Here is a 22,098-nt window from a genome sequence, read left to right as displayed (position 1 = left end):
AAGGATCTCTTGTCCCCAAGAGTTCAAGGCTTCGTGAGCTGTGATTGCATCTCTGAACTCCAGTCTGGTTGACAGAGTGAAACCTTGCCTTTAAAAAAGTTAATAAATACATGAAAAAAATTTAAGAACTGATTTTGTTTTTAGGACCTCCTTTAAATTTAAGTTAATGACAACGTGCTTAATTATATGTATAGCATTTTACAACTTTCCTCGAGTATGTCTAATTCCTTACAAGAAAGACTATTTTGTGTTTTAAAGTATTTTTTAAGAGAAGACGACCAAGTTTGTTTTATAGCTTGGTTACCTTAATGGGTTGGTGAGTGTAGTGTGTTGATATAAATAAGTAACTCTTAGAATGCCAAAGACTTTTTTTTTTTACCTTTATTTAAAATAAAAAGAGTACAAGTGCTGGTGTGTTACATAGGGAAACTTGTGTCATAGGAGTTTGTTGTGCAGCTTATTTCATCACCCAGGTATTAAGCGCAGTGCCCATGAGGTATTTTTCTTGATCCTCTCCCTCCCCCTACTCTTCACCCTTCAAAAGGCCCCAGTGCCTTTTGTTCCCCTCTATGTATCCATGTGTTGTCATCATTTGGCTCGCACTTATAAGTGAGAACATGCAGTATTTGGTTTTCTGTTCCTGTGTTAGTTTGCTAAGGATAATGACCTTCAGCTCTATCAATGCTCCTGCAAAGGACATGATCTCCTTCTTTTTCAGATGACAAAGCTTTGATGCCATCATCTTCTGGTAGATACCTTCTAAATTATGATGTTCACATTTCTGCCATGGAAAAGGGGATTTACTAGATTAACTCCTCTGCCTTATTTGTAAAGCCCAACATTAATTCTATAATAGCTCATTTCTCTTCTGCAGCATCACTTCCAGCTGCCCCATGAATAAATCTTCCACTTCATTTATTCTTCCCTCTGTACATTTGTCATTAGACCTTCAAACTTCTGGAATGCCCCCCCTAACATTCAGCCAACCTAAAATCCCCTGTCCATCAAAAGTCCCAAGAGCCAATAATATCTTTCTCATCTCTATGTCCCATATGAAGCCCTTAGTTAGTATTCAGCAAGTATTTCTTGAATGAATGAACAATTCTGTTTCCCCCCACACAGGTTGGATTTTTCTTCTTATAATTAGAAACCCTTTTGATAGTAATATTAATATTTTATCTCATATAATTTTCTCAATGAATTATTATACCCATTATTGGTATCATATTATACCAATGAATTATTATACTCGTAACTTTAAAAAAAAAAAAAAGAAAAGAAATGGCCGGGCATGGTGGCTCAAACCTGTAATCCCAGCACTTTGGGAGGCCAAGGCAGGCAGATCACTTAAGGTCAGGAGTTTGAGACCAGCCTGGCCAACATGGCAAAACCTCATCTCTACTAAAAAAAACAACAACAAAAAAAGAATAGCTGTGCATGGTGGTGTGCGTCTGTAATTTGAGCTACTCAGGAGACCGAGGCAGGAGAATCGCTTCAACCTGGGAGGCAGATGTTGCAGTGAGCCAAGATAGTGCCACTGCACTTCAGCCTGGGCCACAGAGCAAGACTCCAACTCAAAGAAAAAAAAATACTATTGTTGCTGGTGAACCCTGGGATATTTGAAAGGGCAACTTTTGCCAGCAGATCACTCCTAAAAACCATAAGAAGTCCTTGGCCTGATTTCCAAGGTCACCTACAATCTCCGTCTACTCTACATGCCCACTATTGTCTCCCACTAGTTCCCAACACATTTAGTCTACCACTTCTATACCGGCCCTTCAATCATTCACGTGTCACATTCAGTGCTACCTCTTTGCTTTGCTCACACCAATTACCCATATCCGAAGTGCCCTTTCACCTCCCTCACACTGCTTTAAATCCCACTCAACAAAAGAGGTTGATGATGCACCCCATCATTTCCATAAGGTTCACCTTCACTGCTATAATTCACATCGAGCTCTCCCTCCTCCAAATTCATACAGCATAAACACTGTGCCACATAATTTTCTGTATCCTATATTGTGGCACTTCATTCATACCTAATTTTCATATACTGGTTTTTATATCTCTTCGTCTTTTTCCTACAAATGGATTAGATAGTTTGAAGGAAATATCTGGGTATAGAATAAGCTGTGCGTCAGCTTCACCCGGAGCCCTCTTTTAAAGGGGATTAGACCAAATGAGCAGCCACACTGAATTCCTGTATTTGCTCACTGGGGCTGCCATAACAAAATGCCATAGACTAGTTGGCTGAAACAATAGAAATTTATTTCTCACAGCACTGGAGGCTGGAAGTCCAAGATCAAGGTGTGGGCAGGCCTGGTTTCTCCCGAGGCTTCTCTGCTTGGCTTGCAGATAGCCATTTCCTTGCTGTGCTCTCACACTATCTTTCCTCTCTGTGCCCTGCTATCTCTTTTTATATCTAAATTTTCTCTTCTTACAAGGACACCAGGCAGAATGGATTAGGGTCCCTGCTCACAACCTCACTTTAACCTTATCACATTTTTAAAGGCCCTATCTCCAGATACAGTCATATTCTGAAGTACTGAGATTTGGGGTTCCAGCATGTAAATTTTGAGGGGATACAATTCAACCCAAAAAAGCTTCAATCACTGCTATCATAGATTAGAATGGGGCAGATGCCTGACCCATAGGCATCAGTTAGCTATTAGGCCAATACATAGGTTAGCCAGTAGCCCATCAAGTGGCTTAATATGAAAGCTCTGTCCAGGCGGGACCATAGTCAATATGTAGGAAACACATATTGTTTCCTGAGAGCTTGAAGTGGAAAATATGCCTGCTGGCCACAAGAGGAAAAGCTGAAATAGCACTGCTGGATATTCTTAGTCTCTTCCCTCCCATTTGTACCATACCCGGGTGCTTAGCAGTGTTTGATATATACTCTGAGTCTGGCTTTGGAGTAGATTCAGTCTACCAACAGTGTTACATTTTTGAAAATATTTTTTCTTCAAGCAATATCTGGCATTTGGCCTTATCCCCTCAACACCTAATTCCTCACTTCTAGTTTACTAAAAATGAAGGATTTTGGCCAGGCATGGTGGCTCGTGCCTGTAATTCCAGTACTTTGGGAGGCTGAGGCAGACAGATTGCTTGAGCTCAGGAGTTCCAGACCAGCCTAGCAACAAGACAGAACCCCATTTCTACCAAAAAGATACAAAAATTAGGTATATTGACATGCACCTGTGACCCCCAACTACCTGGGAGGCTGAGGTGTGAGGATTACCTGAGCCTTGGAGGTTGAGTACCACTGCACTCCAGCCTGAATGACAGAGTGAGACTCTGTCAGAAAGAGAAAGAAAAACAAAAAAGAGAGAGAGAGAGAGAGAGAGAGAGAAGGGAGGGAGGGAGGGATGGAGAGAAAGAGAAAGAGAGACAGAGAGAAAGAAAGAAAAAGAAAGAAAGAGAGAGAGAGAGAGAGGGAGGGAGGGAGGGAGGGAGGGAGGGAAAGAAAGGAAGAAAGAAAGAAGGAAGGAAAGAAGAGGGGGGAAGGAGGAAGAAAGAAGAAAGAAAAGAAAGGAAGGGAGGAAGGGAGGGAGAGAGAAAGAAAGAGGAAGGAAGGGAGGGAGAGGAAGGAAGAGAGAGAGAATGAAAGAACGAAAGAGAAAGAAAAGAAAAGAAAAAGAAAGAAAGAAAAGAAAAGAAAAGAAAGATTGAGGGAGGGAGGAAGGAAGGAAGATATCCAACATCTACCTTCAAAAATGCCTTCTACTGGGAGGCAATGGGAATAACAAGAATAACTGTAGAAAAACATTTATATGTTCCCAATGAAATTACAAACTATAGCAGTCAATGTTCCAGTCCCTACTGCTGTCATAAAGCCTACCCAAAACTTATGAGAAAAATAAAACTTTTTTTTTCTTACTATACCCACATATTCTGTGGGTCAGGAATTCAGAAAAGGACAGCTTATCTCTGTAGTACCATCTGAGCTGTCAGCTGGGAAGACTTGAAGCCTGGGGGTGACTTGACAACAGGAGATTGGAATCTTCCAAAAACTTACTCACATGTCTGGTGATCAATACTGGCTGTTGGCTGAGTCTTCAGCTGGGGCAATCAACTGGAACACCTACATGTGGCTTTTCCATGTGGCTGCTTGGGCTTCAAGGCAAAGGGCTTGCATTTTAAGAGCAAGAATCTCAAGGGAGCAAGACAGGAAACTATCACTATTTATGACCAGATAGTATGCTGATTCCCCATTTATAATGCAGCCCTGCTCTGCTGTAGTCACATGTCTGTCCAATTTCAAGGAAAGGGATCATAGACCTTGCCCCTCAATGGGAAAGTGTCAAGATCACATAAAAAGAGAGAAATTACTGTGGCCATCTTTGGAAATTACATCGACACAGTCTATCCTCTGGCAGTGATTCTTCCCATCCGTCTCACATGCAAAATGCACCCCTCCTCTCCTCCAAGGCCATCGAGTCCCATCTCATTATGACATCAGTTCAGGTTATGTAAATCAGGTTCAAGTGTTCATGAGTTCCTCAGGTACAGCAATTTAAGGACCATTTCTCCAGTCTAAACACCAGTAAACTAAAGTTCTTGGCCCCATGCACCCAGTTATACAATGGTTAGACACACCATCATAGATACTCTCATTCAAAGAGGGAGAAAATAAGAGGCACATAGCAATCATAGGTCCATCTGTGGCTCTGAAATCCAGCTGGGTGCATGTTGCCTGTTTCTGATTAAGGCTCAGGTTTGCTGCTTGTTTTCTAGCTCTTGGCTCTGCCCTCAGGAGTTCTCACTTGTGCCTACTGGATCATAATTCCTTTGCTATAAGAATGGCCTGAGTTTGCAGCTGAGAAGTTTTATCAACTGGGGGTCCAAAGGTCTCAAACTTTCATTTGTGCTGTTTCTGTTCCTTTCTGTGCAAGCTAATATGATTCTTTTAAAAACTTTGTGAGCTATTGGCATATTTACTTAAAATTTATTCCGTTAGGCAAAGAGCCACAGCTGCAAATCTCTCTGAGCTAGGTCTTTCTCCACCTTGGGCTCCCTGTAAGGCTACTATGGAACAGTGACTTTAAGATTCCCATAAGCCCTATTGCTAAAAAGGGAGGGAGGCAAGCTCCCAATTGCCTCTCTGTAATGAAAACAGAGCGAATCTTGGAGGAACACTGAGGCAAGAAAGCTGAGCCTGGCATTTTCATTCCAAGTCAAAAGCTAAAAGGAGGGTTGCAAGTGGTGCTTCTACTGGCAAAAGTCAAAGTCAAGCCCTCTCTGAAGGAACGTTCACCAAGTCAGACGCATGGGACTCACATCTCTGTAAGCTCATGTAATGGACCAGTGAAGATGACAACCACTATTAGTGACAGCAGATTTAGACACCCAAGAATTGCAAATTGTGGAATTGTCAGATTTTTAAAAAATAATTGTTATGAATGAGCTTTTTAATGAAATAAAATACTTGCTGCAATAGGCAAAAATGAGCATACAAGAAACCACGAGCAGTGAATGATCTTAAAATACTGCTCCAACTCCTGACTACAAGTGATCCGCCTACCTCGGCCTCCCAAAGTGCTGGGATCACAGGCGTGAGCCACTGCACCCAGCCAGCCTGACCAACATGGTGAAACGCTGTCTCTACTGAAAATACAAAAATTAGCCAGGCAAGGTGAGGCACGCCTGTAATCCCAGCTACTCGGGAGGCTAAGGCAGAAAATCGCTTGAACCCAGGAGGCAGAGGATGCAGTGAGCTGACATTGTGCCATTGCACTCCAGCCTGGGCAACAGAGCAAAACTCCATCTCAAAAAAGAAAAAAATACTACTCCGCAAGTTGCGTATTAACTTAAAAAAGGAGGGAACAAAAGGTATCCTCTAAATGGAGAAATCTGGTGGACATCAACCTCCCTATGTGATCCTGGTGAACATCAATGTTGGAACTCTGCTCTATCTTGTGCCTCCTGTGGTGATGCACAGAGAGGGACACAGTGTCACTTATGCCAGATTCCTGCCCTAAATGTTCAATCAGAATCCAAGAATGAGGAAGCAATTAGAATAATATAAACTGACAGACATTTTAGAAATAATGTGGCCTGAACTCTTCAGAAATGTCGAGATGAGGCCTGGCAGTAGCTCATGCCTGTAATCCCGGCACTTCAGGAGGCTAAGGCAAATGGATCACCTGAAGTCAGGAGTTCGAGACCAGCCTGGTCAACATGGTGAAACCCCATCTCTACTAAAACTACAAAAATTAGCTGGGTGTGGCAGTGCTCACCTGTAGTCCCAGCTACTTGTGAGACTGAGGCAGGAGAATTGCTTGAACCTGAGAGGCAGAGGCTGCAGTGAGCCGAGATTATGCCACTGCACTCCAGCCTGGCCAACAGAGCGAGACTCTGTCTCAAAAAGAAATGTCAAGATGATAAGAATTTTTTTTAGAAGACAGGTTCAGGAACTGTTCTAGATTTTTTTTTTTTTTTTTTTTTTTTTTGAGACAGAGTCTCACGCTGTCACCAGGCTGGAGTACAATGGCATGATCTCGGCTCACTGCAACTTCCATCTCCTGGATTCAAGTGATTCTCCTGCCTCAGCTTCCTGAGTATCTAGGACTACAGGCACATGTCACCACGCCCGGCTAATTTTTGTATTTTTAGTAGAGACAGGATTTCACCACGTTGGCCAGGATGTCTTGATCTCTTGACCTCATGATCTGCCCACCTTGTTCTCCAAAAGTGCTGAGATGACAGGGTTAAGCCCCCATGCCTGGCCTTGTTCTAGATTTTTAAAAACTAAACAAATAGAGCAGCTGATGGAATGAGTGATTCTTGATTCCACCCTGGATTGAAAAGGTAAGAAAAAACATTTTAAAAAATATTACTGTTGGAACAACTGGAGATATCTGAATTTGGTCTATATATCAGATAATATTGTGTTTCAGTGTTAGATTTCCTGCATGTGATGCTTGTATTGTTGTTACGTTAGAGAATGTCCTTGTTCTTAGAAGACATGTGTTAAGATATTTAGGGTAACAGTAATTGAATTCTCTGTGAAATGAATTCTTAAATGACTTACCAAAAAAATATTTGTGTGAACATGCAAGTGTGTGGAGAGAAAGAGAAAAAGCAAATGTGGTAAAATGTTAACAATTAGCAAATCTAGATAAAGGGCAAATGAACATCATTGTGCTATTCTTGTAGCTTTTCTGTAGGTCTGAATTTTTTAAAGTAACAAAAGATTGGGGAACTATTAACCACTACAAAGAAAAAGTAGAACGCATCCTGTTAACTATTAGTATCAACACTCCCACAGATATGTTGGGGTCATTTCTTTCTGCAGATCAAGGCAGAGTTCGGCCACTCTAGACAAGGCACAGTGAGATGAGGTCACTTTGCCAAGGTCACGAACACCATCACCACATTGCCAGAACTTCCCGACCTGCATGAAAATATCTCCTTCACCTTATCTGAATAGGAAAATTTAAATAAAAGATTCTGCTCCATTTTATATCATTAACTATCTGTTACACAGATTAAAAGATTAGAATATTCAAAAATAAAATGAAATAAATTTAGGCATGCTAGAGTGGAGACATTCAAGTTGATGCGCTCTGGCATTTTTCTTTCATTCCTTTGATGTTGTTTTAAAACAGTTTGGCCAGAGAGAGGGAGAGAGGGCAAGAAAAGAAATTAGTGCTGCTACAAATAACTGCCATCAACCACCAATTTAGGGAGTCACCAGAGCAGAACACTTCTCAGATGTCAGTGTTTCTCAGCTACACATTGCCCTTTCCTTCGATTATCACTGGCATGTCACCGTATTCTGCAAATCTCAGCAACGCCGCACCTCAGCCCACTAATCACTCATGCTTAAAAGCATGGGTCTGGGGGAACAGACTCGGGGAAAGCCCTCAGCCAGACCATGATGGAGCCAAAAGAGTGCTTAGGACTCTGTAGTTCTGCTGGCTTTAAAAGAAGAATTATCTGTACTTGCATGAGCTTGAGGAGAGACAGGACTGTTGGAGACAGACAAGCGATTATTTTCTTTTTCCCTCTCTCCAGTGAACCAAACACAATTCTCATTCTGGCTTCCCAGACTCAGAGCTCATGTTGGAGCTTTTCTCCCCTCGCTTCTCTTGGTCAGAGGTAATCACTTTTGTGGCTCATGACACATGTGTGATTTTATGTACAATATCTTAAATAGCACTTTTAGAAAATCTGTTTTCTGACTGGGGGTGATGGCTTACGCCTATAATCCCAGCACTTTGGAAGGCCGAGGCACATGGATCACTTCAGGTCAGGAGTTCAAGAGCAGCCTGGCCAACATGGTGAAACTCCATCTCTACTAAAAACACAAAAATTACCTGGGTGTGTTGGTACACTTCTGTAATCCCAGCTGCTTGGGAGGCTGAGGCAGGGGAATTGCTTGATCCTAGGAGGCGGAGGTTGCAGTGAGCTGAGATTGTGTAATTGTATTCTAGCCTAAGTGACAGAGTGAGACTCCATCTCGAAAAAAAAAAAAAAAAAAAAAAAGAAATAAAATTTGGTTTCTGATTAGCCTAAAATGGCTTGTTCTGGAAGAGATACTGACTGTCCTAAGAAACAGTCTGCTACATGATGAGATTTTGTAATTCCAAGGTCTTCTCAGAAGCAAGTTGTATACTGCAAAGGGTTGCATGCACTATCGTCAGGACTCCCCGCTAAGGAAAATCATATTGCAGGCAGGACGATGACACAGTGAGTATTAATGAAGGGCCTAGAAAGCTGAACTGGTAGAGAAATTCCTGACTGATAAGAGATGATGGGGTTTTGTGTGTTAACAGAGAAACTACGATACTTTTCTTTCTGCTTCTGTCTCAGGGAGAGAAGTTAGCCACAAGAATGACAAAAACAAGCATGGCCTGTTCTACTCATCTCTCCCCACCTCTTCCTTGCACAATCATCTCTCTGGTAGCACAGGAGGTAAAACCAAGTCACAGCTACCATCATAAAGGGACTTGAGCACTCAGCAAATGCATAGCCAAACTCTGGCTAAGGTTAGCCTATTTCCATTCACCAAGTCAGATTAAGAGGAAAAACAAATCAAAGTTATCTTTATAATCACATATTAATTCTAAAAACAATTGTATTTTCACCTCCTACAGTGTGCTGGGTAGGCTTGGAGATGCAAAAATAAATATCCCACAGCCCCTTCTATCAAGTTGCTCGTAGTAGAGTAGAAATGAGCTTTCCTGAAACCAGAGTAGTAGAACCACTAGAAAAGAAGAGAAAGACAATCCAGGAAAGACAGGATAACTCATGAGACAGCATCCCAACAAACACGGGAAGAGAGGCGGTCTGCACCCAGGAACTGGAAAAGAGACATCTCTTCCACAAAGACAGAAGGGAAAGAAGAGATGGTAGATCATTTTCACGATGCAACAAGGTCACCACCATTATAATTCTTGGTTTGTAATGGAATTTGAGCCATGATGGATTTATCACCAGAATGTCCCCAAGAGTTTCTAAAATCAATGGCTTACATTAAAGAAAAAAGACAAACAATTTAGAATCATTAGATTAAGGATTTGTAGTGCAAGTACTTAATTACAACTAAGTGTAATTTCTTTAAGCAAGTCATCCACTCTTAATTATATTATTACACTTGTTCTTCAGTCTGGTGATTAATACTGATTTTAATGTTTTTAATATAAGTTTCAGTATTATTTATGTTAAGTGAAATAAGCCAGGTATAGAAAGACAAATGCTACATGATCTTACCTATATGTGGAACCTAAAAAGTTGAACTCAAAGAAGCAGAAGGTAAAACAGTGGTTACCAGAGGCAGGGGGACTGTGGAATTGGGGAGATGTTGGCCAAAGGATACAGAATTTCAGTTAGAGAGAAGAAATAAGTTCAAGAGATCTACCATACGCCATGGTGACTATAGTTAAAAACAATATAGTATATATGTGAAAATTGTCAATAGAGTAGATTTTAATTGTTTCCAACACACACAAAAAAAGTATGTGAGGTGATGGATATGTTAAATTGCTTGATTTAACCATTTCACAATGTGTATATGTACCAAAACATCATGTTGTATCCCAAAAATATACGGATATCATTTTGTCAATTAAGAAATAAATTAAAATTTCAATATTTTCTAAAAACATAACTGTTTATATAACAATATAAGGCAACAAGTTAGTTAAGTTATTCCCAAAATATGACCATAAAGATAAAATCTGGAGAATAAGGAATTACAATCATCTAGGTCAAATGGCTTCTGTGATGAGATATACTAACTTTAACCACAATTCAGTGAACCTGATCTTCTCTCAGGCCTGAGTTGCACATTGATCCTGAGTCCAATCCTAGAGTCAGAAGTTCTACAAACCTCATGAGACATCAAGGCTAGAGTTGGCTTTGCCTCGAGCATTACACAGCCTTTGACCAGCCAGCCCGTTACATTAGCTATTAGCCATTTACCCTTGTTAGAATTATGATGCCAGTTGATTTCCAGACTATCAGTATTAGAAAAAGCCCCTCCTCATGGTTCCAGCTGTAGAGAAAATGCAGAGAATCGAGTCGGGCAAGCAGGACCTCTCCCTGGCTGGCTTACCAGTGAGATTACTTGTGGTAAATACATTTATGTATTTACATTTATGTAAATACATTTATGTCTTATTTCTTATTCCTGACTTCTCCTTCCTCCCCAGGTTGCTATTTCAGTAACTTCTCATCCCTTTTGAAGTATCTTAAATGGTCTTTGATCTTTTTAGTCTATTAACTTTTAAAAAATTCTATTTAAACATCAGCCAATATTCGACAAAATGAAATTTTTTTAATGAAATTACAGATTCCTCACCAAGATCTCCTTTCTTCCCCATATTCTCTGACTATTATGAGATCTTGACAAACAGAATGCTGGGTGTTCCATGGGTGATTCTAGCCAAGTGACTTCTATCTCTGGCATTTCAACACTGGTGTCTACTCAAGAGCTTCTCTACTGCTGAGTAGGTTAGGTTTCAAAAATCTGTAATAGATCAATTTTTTCAAAAGTCTATAATGAAGTTAAATAAATAACCAGCATGTACAGACAGTACAGCACTCTGATGTGCAACCTCTGGAGCCCAACTTCCTGGGTTCAATCCCACCTCTGCCACTTATCACCTGTGACCTGGCTGTGTAATCTCTGTTCCTGTTTTCCCATTTTTAAGATGGGGGAAGGGGATAATAATATCTCTCTGTTGTGAAAAATAAAATTAGTTCAAACGGTTAGAACAGTACCTGACACACAGAAAGTGTTCAATAATTGTCAACACTATTGGCTAGTGACAAAACTGAAATTTCCCCAGAACACTATAAATATTGATGGCATTAGTTTCAACTCTTCCTTTTTATTTCAACTCTCTTAAAAATATGTTCTTATTTCGTCTTTCTTTACCACATAAAAAAATTTATAACAAGCTATATCTTACCCAATTATAGACATTTTCATAAATCTCTTTAAGTTAGGATCCTGATTATCTAGAGTATTTTTTCAATAAAATGAAATGCCTATAATTTCAAAATGTATTAAATTTGACAGTTTTTTTTAGATTATTTTTTTTATCTTGCTTTGCTTTTCAAAAAAACAAAACCCAGCAAGCCTACCTTAGACCATGAATGAGGGCAACTCTAAAATAACCTAAGGTGACTGCTAATACCACCTGTTGTGGGGGGCAGATTTAATATGCTTTAGCTTTAGGGCATAGCTTTGCCATCTGGGAAAACTGTAAGTTGAAAGGTCAGAAGTAAAGGATATTCTATACTAAAATAAGAAGCTGAAAAATACATATTTCTCTTTAAAAATATGTTTATTCTGTATAATCATCAGTGCCCAGAGGAATGCTTGAAAAATAAATAGATGTACAATGAATGGCTATTGTTGAATGAGCAAAGGCCAAGGACTTTGTAAACGCTGTAAGTATATTTTCTCTGACACCTACAACATACCAAAAAAAAAAAGGTAGTATGATTTTCTACACTCTAGAGATAAGGAAACCAAAATTCAGACTGGTTAAACATTGTCCAAGTGGCCATCTGATTCTAAAGCCCTTCTTTTCTGTAACTCAAGGTCTGGAATTCATTTGAGGTATTATGCTGAGTACAGGAGGTAGGTCAGATAGCAGAGGGCACTGGGCTGGAACTGCCCTGGAATGAAACTCCAGGGCTGCTATGAGTGCACAGAATGAAGCTGAAGCACAAGATGCCACATCTTCATGGAATGAGAGGAATAACCCAAGTCTGCAGGCTAATCTGAGAAGAGATTGGGAAGCACTGCCAGGAGGGAAGGAATGCAGCCAAGATTTGTTTACATCTGGACCAGGAAAACACAGCCTCCTTTCTTTGCTTTCCCTGGTTTTAGTTATTTCTCCTACCTTCTCTCCCTTCCTTTTCTTTCCTTCCTTCCCTCCTTTCCTTCTCTCTCTCTTTCTTTCTTTCTTTGAGATAAGGTCTGGCTGCCTCAGCCTCCCAAAGTGCTGGGATTACATGAGCCACCATGTCCAACCTTTGGATTTCCTCATTATTTTTTTAATTTTCTGATTACAAAAGGAATAAATTCTCATTTAAAACAAAATACAGGAAACTCAGAAAGGTACTTTTAAAATACAAAAATTTCTTCTAATCCCACCACGTAGAGTTAACACTGTGCTGTATATCCTTTCAGATTTTTTTTTCTGTGTGTAATTATATCTGATCTTTCTTAAATGCACAGAGTAGGCCGCCTTTTGAAAGCCCAAAGATGCACCTCCACAGACCTGCCTCCATTTGCCCTAACAGCACAACAAAAGTTCAAACCTGCTGCCTGATGCTCACAGCCTCAATGTTTATTTGTTAATTGAGAATAAGAGCAGCACCATCTATCACCCCTACTTTATTAAAAGTTAGGCATTTGTATCTGAAATAAAATTACCTATATCCTTTGGGCTTTGGGGGATATTCTCTATTTCAAAATTAAAGTGCACAATTCTTACTTCAGTCTTCCTGTGCTAGCATCTGCATAGAACTTATAAAAAGTGAAACCACAAAATGAATATTTATACTTATTTTAAAATTCTGTGGTGGCTCACACCTGTAATTTCAGTACTTTGGGAGACCAAGGTGGGCAGATCACTTGGGCCCAGGAGTTCAAGACCAGCCTGGGCAACACGGTGAAACCCTGTCTCTACTAAAAATATAAAAATTAGCCAGGTGTGGTGGTGGACACCTGTAGTCCCAGCTACTTGAGAAGCTGAGGCAGGAGAATCACTTGAACCCAGAAGGTGGAGGTTGCCGTGAGCCGAGATCGTACCACTGCACACCAGCCTGGGCGACAGAGGAAGACCCTGTCTCAAAAAATAATAAAATAAAAAATACATTTTAAATACTCACCTGAAAACATACAAGCCCATGACTTATTCAAGGCACACTGATAAAGGCCTCATGTAAAATGTTGGCTGTTAGAGATCCATGTAGGGCTTTATGTGAGGGGCTTTCTACCCACTGGATATGAAATCAATCTTTGGACAAATAAATAATTGTAGTTTTTTTCATCTTTGTTGAAGTAAACATGCTTCTTGTTTTCCTCTGGCTGTTCTCTTTAATTAGTGTTTTTGTTGAATCACAACAGGTGGTGCTTGTAAATGTAATATCACCCCCAGGGGAGGAATGGTGAAGGCCGGCCTGAGGAAGCTGACCAGACTTCTCAAGATGGCTCCTCTAGAGGAAGCATGCCAGCCCAAGACAGACATGAGGCAGGCAGCCTGCTGTGCAGCTGCTCATTTCTCAAAGAGGAGTATTTACCATCCCAAGTCCTAGATTCCTGGATCCACTGTTAACTAGCTTGTAACTTCATGTTTTTGTAAAATAGGGATATTAATAGCACCCACCACTGTGTGGTGGTAAGCATTAAATAAGCTAATTCTTAAAAACTTAGAATGTTGGCCAGATGTGGTCAATATTCAGCAGATGTTAGGTAGGACAATCGTAAACTAATTTTCCTCACTTTGTTTTTATTGAATGCCATATGTACCAAGCACTGCAGGGAACACAAAGAGAAGGTTCCTTCCATTTATTGGGCATTGGCAAACACTGGGCTAGGTTCTTTATTTACACTGTGTTATTTAATCCTTATGACAACTTGATGAGGAGGTATCCTTAACCCCATTTTTCAAATAAGGAAACTGAGACTCAGGTAGATGACTCTTGGTCAAAAGTCATACCAACTAGAAAGTCCTTTCTCTAGAGAAAAAAAGAAAGGGTGCAGTCTTGGTCAGTTTGGGCTGCCGTAGCAGAATACTATAGACTAGGTGGCTCCTAAACAACATCAATTTATTTCTTACAGTTCTGGAGCCTGGGAAGTTCAAGATCAAGACTCCAGGAGATACTGTGTCTGGTGAGGGCTTGATTCTTCATTCATAGATGGCAGCTTCTTGTGTCTTCACATGGGAGAAGGGGCAAGGGATCTTGCTGGGGTCTCTTTTATAAGAGCACTAAGCCCATAAGGGTGAGGGCTCTACACTCATGATCTAATCACTTCCCAATGGCCCTACCTCTGAATACCATCACACTGGGGATTAAATTTCAGCATATGAATTTTAGGGGGGACACAAGCATTCAGTCTATAGCAGGTACACATACATTTATTAAGTGCCTTGCTAACTACATATTTAATCTAACACATGTAAACCAAATAAATTCTATGTAAATATTTACCATACCCAGTGTCAGTGACGGTGTGTAGAAAGTAACTCTAATATAATCAGTAATGGCTATCAAAAACATGTAATGTGTATGCCTTTTAACCCAACAGCTTTAGTAGTAGGAATTAACCCGTCTATTGAGACAAATATGCCAAGAGAAAAGTATCATGATATTCACCACCGCATTGTTTTCAACATCAAAATGTAATATGAACATAAAAGTCTAGTATGTAACCAGACAAGTTATGCTGAGATACAGTGTAGACCATAAGGAGTGAGGTACATAGATAGGAAAAGGTATTCAAGTGTCAGTTCTAACTTCAAAGAACAAAAAAATCACTAAGCAAAGAGGCCCCAAGGGTGCTTCGGAGAGAAAATGAAACTAGATTTGAGTCTGAAATGAAAAATCAAACTATTTTTGCCAGGCTGAGGAGAAGAGGAAGGTCCTCTACGATGGAGCAGCCATCAGTGATTGACCAGGACATGATCTTGTGCAGTGGAAAGACCACTGTTGTGGATTCTGAATCCCTGGCTCTAGAGTGACCTGAGGTAGAGACTCCCAGCCCTTTTATATAAAAGTACTCAGATTGGCAGTGAAGAGAGCTGCATTCCCCAAGAAAACAAAAAGTGGCTTAAAGGGAGAGAGGTTTATTTTAAAGTCTCGAATTTCCCTACCTCTGACTTTGGCTAATGGACGCTATGTCGCTTCATTGAGACTAACAAATTAGGAATGTTGAAATGAATTAAAGAGATGTGGTACAGCATATCAAGTTCAATTTCTTTTTTTGTTTCTTAGAGGTCTGGTTTTTCAAGGACCTAGGCTCACATAATTACATGGGCATAAACAGTGGAAAGTAGAAACCAAAAATCCAGAGCTATTTTAGCAGATAGTTGAACCTCTTTGTCAAAGCCAATGATTTTTTCCTTATTTTTACTTCCTTACATATGTTGTTTGTGAGGTAACTAATGTTTCAAAAAGTAAACTGTGGCCATAGGCCTGTGGGTACTCCTCAGGAAGGACCACCGCTTCTCTGATTTATCTGATCTATGTTGGGATTCTGTGTAAAATATTACTTGAAAAAAAATTACAGCTTAATAGAAAAAGATTTAAAATCACAGCTTGAAAAGCTAGCTAGTAAACTATAGGCAAGATTTCTATATCTTAAATGATAGTGTCCAGATTCATTTGAACATTTAAAGTTCCAAAGGAGCTTTACCTCCCAAAATTAACTGCTGCTGACAAAAACACAAAATACACATTTGCAACTAAGGAATAAATTATGTTACATTTATTAGTAAAGAATTTTCTAAGTAAATATTAGCATTGCCCTCTGCTTCCAAAATGGCAGCATAGAAGCAAGCTGGCTTCACTCATCCCCACAGAAAACCAAAAACAAATATACAACACTAAGAGTATCACCAGAAATATCCCAGAACTCAAATATGAAGATGAGACAGTTCCCAGGGCCACAGAGAAGTGAAAAAACTCCAAGCAGTCAGTAAGAGAATCAGATTTCCACATTCACAATGACACTCCTCCCATTCTACTCAGCACAAAGCGCACAGAGAATTCTCTACCAAAACTCATCGTTTCTACACTGTAAAAAGTGAGATCAAGGTGATTAACCAGCCTCCTCACCATAATGCATTCCCTGGCAGGAGACCCGTACCTGCCTTAACCCATGGGAAGCATTGCTAGTGCCTAAACGAATAAATATCCCTGAGGACAGTCAGAGGCAGACACAGGGGGGAAGGTGGGTCTATCATCCCCAGCCCCAGAAACTCTACTCTATAACTCAGCCAAAGGAAATTACAAATTGGATTGACTGTTCAGCAGCACAGTGCTGTAGGAGATTCATCTTATAGGTCCCCCGGGCACTAACCCCTACCCAGTCTTCCGACAATGCTGGGATATCCCCATTTGGATTGTCCCAACTCAAGAAGGATAGCGCTCCAATCATATACTTAAGCTGAGATACACTTGGAGTTAAGACATCACCTAGAGCTGAAATCTGACCTAATGGCAAAGATTTGCTAAGCAAAATATGCAATTAAAAACCAATACAGGCCAGACAGAGAACACTGGAATAATGAAAACACAATGATGCATTTCAATGCAAACACAAAGATGCATACCAATGAGGAACAACAACAAACAGGGAACCATGACATCCTCTAGACGGAAAACCCATAATACTTTATTACTGTAATTATGGCATACAATCCACTCACAACTCTAGTATTAAGCCCAAAGGACAAATCTATCAGAACAATAATAGCTACAACAACTCATTAACAAATAGGTAATATAAAAATATGTAAATTGAGATAACCAAAAGTCAAAATATGGGAGGATGGAGCTAAAGTTAGAATTTTTGTGTGCTTGTCTTGCCTTTGCTTGTTTCTATTCTTGTATTTGTGATCTAAGACAAGTTGATACGCCTTTAAAATAACTTGTTATATCTACAACATGTTTGTATAAGCCTCATGGTAATCACAATGCAGAAACCTATAACAGGTTCACTAAAAATAAAAAGCAATGAATTAAAACATGCTACCATAGAAAATCACTTAACCACAAAGGAAGACAGTAAGAAAGGAAGAGAGGACTTACAAAACAACCAGAAAACAAGAAACAAAATGGCAGTAAGTCCTTACTTATCAATAATGACACTGAATGTAAATGGAATCAATTCTCCAATTAAAAGGCATAGAAAGGCTAAATAGATAAAGAAACAAGACCTAGCTATATGCTGCCCTGCAAGAGACCAATTTCACTCATAAAGGCACACATAGACTAAAAGTGAAGGGGTGGAAAATATTCTATGCAATTGGAAATGAACAAACAAAAAAATAGGATTAGCTATACTTATATCAGATAAAATATACTAAAAATCAAAAATTGTAAAAAGAGTCAAAAATTATGTAATGACATAGGATTATGTAACGACAAAGGGATTAATTCAACAAGTGGATAAAACAGTTATAAATATCTGTGCACCTAGCACCAGAACTCCCAAGTATATAAAGGAAGCATTAATAAATTTAAAGGGAAAAACAGATTGCAAGACCATAATACTAGGGGACTTTAACAGCCCACTGTCAGTAATGGCCATATCATCCAGACAGAAAATCAACAAACACTGGGTTTAAACTACACACTAGACCTAATCAGCCTAACTGACATTTACAGATCATTTCACTCAACTGTTGAAGAATACACATTCTTTTCATTAGCACATAAAACAATCTCCAGAATAGATCATATATTAGGCCACAAAACAAGTCTTAACACATTTTTTAAAAAAGTAGAAATCGCATCAAGCATCTTTTCTGACCACAATGGAATAAAACAAAAAATAAGTAACCAGAAGAACCTCAGAAACTTCATAAACACGTGGAATTTTATCAACATGCTCCTGAATGACCAATGGGTCAATGAAGGAATTAAGAAGTAATTTTTTTAAATTCTTAAATGAAAATAGAAATGTAACATAACAAAATCTATTAGGTACAGCAAAAGCAGTACTGAGAGAGGAGTTTATGGCCATAAATACTTTTATGAAAAAGATAGAAGGACTACAAATAAACAACCTCAAGGAATTAGAAAAGCAAGAATAAACCAAATCCAATATTAGTAGAAGTTATAAGATCATAGCAGAAATAAATGAAATTGAGACCAAAAAAATACAGAAAACCAACAAAACAAAAAATTGGTTTTTTGAAAAGAAAAGCAAAATGGACAAACCTTTGCTTACACTAAGAAAAAAATAGGTGGCCCAAATAACAAATATCAGAAATGAAAAAGGAGAAATAAGAACTGAGATCATAGAAATACAAAGAATCATTAGACTATTATGAACAACTGTGCACTGACAAATTAACAAATCTAAAAGAAACAGATAAATTCCTGGACACATACAATCTACCAAGATTGAAATAGGAATAAATAGAAAACCTCAACAAACCAATAATAAGTAATGAGATCAAAGCTATAGGAAAACCCAGGAACTGATGGCTTTACTGCTGAATTCTGCCAAACATGTAAAGGAGAACTAATATCAATTCTACCAAACTCTTCAAAAAGACTGAAGAGGAAAAACTACTGATCTCATTCTATGAGGTCAGAACTACCCTGATACAAAAACCAGACAAGGACCAACAAAAAAAGAAAAACTACAGGCCAATACTACTGAATAATATGGATGCAAAACTTTTCAACAAAATACTAGCAAACCAAATTGAACAACACATTTAAAAAAAATCATTAACCATGATCAAGTGGGATTCTTCCCAGGAATGCAAGAATGGTTCAACATATACAAACCAATTAACATAATATATTACATTAACAGAACCAAGAATAGAAGCTATATCATTATTCCCAAAGACCCTCATCAAACTGGATATAGAAGGAATATACCTCAAAATAATAAATGTGATTTACAACAAATCCACAGCTAACTTACTTACTAAACGGAGAAAAAAATGAGAGCTTTCTCTCTAACTTCTGGAAGATAAGGATGCCCACCTTCACCACTTTTATTCAATATAGTACTAAAAGTTATGGCTGGAGCAAATAGGCAAGACAAGGAAATGAAGGGCAACCAAATTGAAAATTAAGAAATCAAATTAGTCTCGTTTACAGATTAGATGATCTTATACTTAGGAAAACCTAAAGACTCCAACAAAAAAATACTTGTTAGAACAGATAAATTCAGTAAAGTTGCAGGATGCAAAATCAATATGCAAAAATCAGTGGCCTGTATATACACTAATATTAAACAGTCTGAAAAAGAAATCAAGTAAACAATCCCATTTATAATAGCTTAAGGAATGTAAAATACCCAGGAATCAACTTAACCAAAGAAGTGAAAGAGCTATACAAGAAAAGCTATAAATCACTGATGAAACAAATTGAAGAGGACACAAAAAATGGAGTATCTTTCCATGCCTATGGCTTGGAAGAATTAATACTGTTAAAATGACAATACTACCCAAAGCAATTTACAGATTCAATGCAATCTCTGTCAAAATATCAATGACATTCTTTACAGAAATAGAAAAAGAAATCTTAACATTTATATGAAACCACAGAAGACCCCAAATAGCCAAATCAATTCTGAACAAAAAGAATAAAGCTGGAGGCATCACACTACTTGACTTCAAAATGTACTATAAAGCTATAGTAACCAAATCAGGCTGGTACTGGCATAAAAACAAACAGATCCATAGAACAGAATAGAGAACCCAGACATAAATCTACACATTTACAGCCAACACCATTTCAACAAAGGTGTCAAGAACACACTATGAAGAAAAGACAGTCTCTTCAATAAATGGTGCTGGGAAAACTGGATAACAGTATGCAGAAAAATGCAACTAGACCCCCTATCTTTCACCTTAAACAAATATCAAATAAAAACAGATTAGATTTAAATCTATGACCTGAAACTATAAAACTACTAGAAGAAAACATTGAGAAAATATCCCAGGACGTTGGTCTAGGCAAAGGCTTTTTATGGAAGACCTCAAAAGTACAAGCAACCAAGCAAAAATAGACATATGGATTACATCAAGCTAAAATGCTTCTGCACAGCAAAGGAAACAATCAGCAAAGTGAAGAGACAACTCACAGAATGGGTGAAAACATTTACAAACTACCCATATGACAAGAGTTTAATAATCAGAATATATAACGAGCTCAAACAACTCAATAGCAAAAAAAAAAAAAAAAGTCAAATTTAAAAATGGGCAAAAAGTCTGAATAGACATTTCTCAAAAGAAGACATACAAATGGCCAAGAGGTATATGATAAAATGCTCAACATTATTAATATCACAGAAATGCAAATCAAAACTACAATAAGATGTCATCTCACCCCAGCAAAAATGGTTTTTATCAAGACAGGCAATAACAGAAGCTGGTGAGGATGCAGAGAAAGGGGAACCTTCCTACACTGTTGGTGGAAATGTAAATTAGTACAGCCACTATGAAGAAGTATGGAGGTTCCTCAAAAAACTGAAACTAGAATTACCATGTGATCCAGCAATTTCACTACTCAGTATACATCCAGAAGAAAGGAAATCAATATATCAAAATGACCCCTGCACTCTCATGTTTATTGTAACACTATTCACAATAGCCAAAATATGGAATCAGTGTAAGTGCCTATCAGTGGATGAATGGATAAAGCAAATATGGCATATGCAAACAATGGAATATTATTCAGTCATAAAAAAAAATCCTGTCATGTTGTTGCAGCAACATGGAAGGATATGGAGGTCATTATGTTAAGTGAAATAAGCCAAGCACAGAAAGATGAAAAATCACATGTTCTCAGTCACATGTGTCAGCTACAAACTGGCTCTCACGAAGATAGAGAGTAGATTGGTGATTGCCACAGGCAGGAAAGGTTGGAGTGGGAGAGGAAAGATAAAAAGAAGTTAATTAATAGGTATAAATATATACAGTTTGAGAGAAGAAATAAGACCTAGTGTTAAACAGATCAGCCAGCGGAGTGACTATAGTTTACAATAATCTATTGTATATTTCAAAATAGCAAGGAAGAGAAGAATTTGTATGATTCTAGCATAAAGAAAAGGCAAACATTTAAGGTGATAGATATTCCAAGTACCACTGATTTGATCTTTACAAATTACATGAATGTATTAAATTATCACATGTACCCTGAAACCATGTTCATCTATGAGGCATCAATAAAAAATTAAAATGGAAAAATATTAAAATTAGCTCTAAAACGTATAAGAAGAAATCTAACTCAAGGTATCTCCCCTTGTTGAGCCCACATCTGGAAAGCAGCATGGAGAAATGAAATGAACAGGAACAACAACACTGGAAAGAGAATGGGCTCTGGAATCAAGCAGGCCTTGATGTGAAGGGCAATGGGACCTTAGACCATCACATAAGTGTCAGACAGTTGCAGAGCTTTCTCAACTGCAAGACACGGAAAACAATATTAATTTCATGGGTCTATTGTAAGCATTAGCCGTGATATATTTATAGTGCCTGGCACAGAGTAGGTGCCAAAATAGGGTAGTTACTAATAGACAATTCACTTAACTCTGAGCTTAGTTTTCTTATGTCTAACAGGAAGACGATTCCTATGAGAGAATAGATATAAAAAGGATTTCTGAGCTTTAAAATTATCTGTCGAAATTATTATCAATAATTGGGAAGCCAATATATGTAGATATAGGGCATTTGCTAATACATAGGTTACATTAAAGTGTATGATTTCTATCTCTGAAAATATTGTAAACCAGGGCTGCAGGGAAGAGGGGAAGGGGCAGGTTGTAGTATTAAAAACAGTGATTGAACAGGCACATGTATGTTCATTGCAGCTCTATTCACAACAGCAAAGACATGAGATCAACCTAGATGCCCATCAATGATGGACTAGATTTAA

At 38.5% G+C, this 22,098-nt stretch overlaps 2 long non-coding RNA genes across 3 annotated transcripts in view; one reads left to right on the top strand and one right to left on the bottom strand.

Moving 5' to 3' along the window:
- Window positions 1–611: 611 nt before the first annotated feature.
- LOC116560176 lies at window positions 612–20,313 on the top strand. The gene is made up of 4 exons (XR_004272836.1): window positions 612–622; window positions 4,685–4,688; window positions 17,474–17,480; window positions 19,993–20,313. It is a non-coding gene; the product is annotated as an uncharacterized LOC116560176 (long non-coding RNA).
- Window positions 9,666–22,098, bottom strand: part of LOC116560177 — a 71,020-nt gene continuing 58,587 nt past the window's right edge. For both annotated transcript variants that reach the window (XR_004272838.1, XR_004272837.1), the window contains exon 5: window positions 9,666–10,504. This is a non-coding gene — a long non-coding RNA (uncharacterized LOC116560177). The remainder of the gene's footprint in view (window positions 10,505–22,098) is intronic.

The sequence above is a fragment of the Sapajus apella genome, unplaced genomic scaffold (genome assembly GCF_009761245.1).
Source record: "Sapajus apella isolate SASKATOON/1434 unplaced genomic scaffold, GSC_monkey_1.0 scaffold25, whole genome shotgun sequence".
Classification (NCBI taxonomy): domain Eukaryota; kingdom Metazoa; phylum Chordata; class Mammalia; order Primates; family Cebidae; genus Sapajus; species Sapajus apella.
This window is presented reverse-complemented; position numbering and strand designations above follow the sequence as displayed.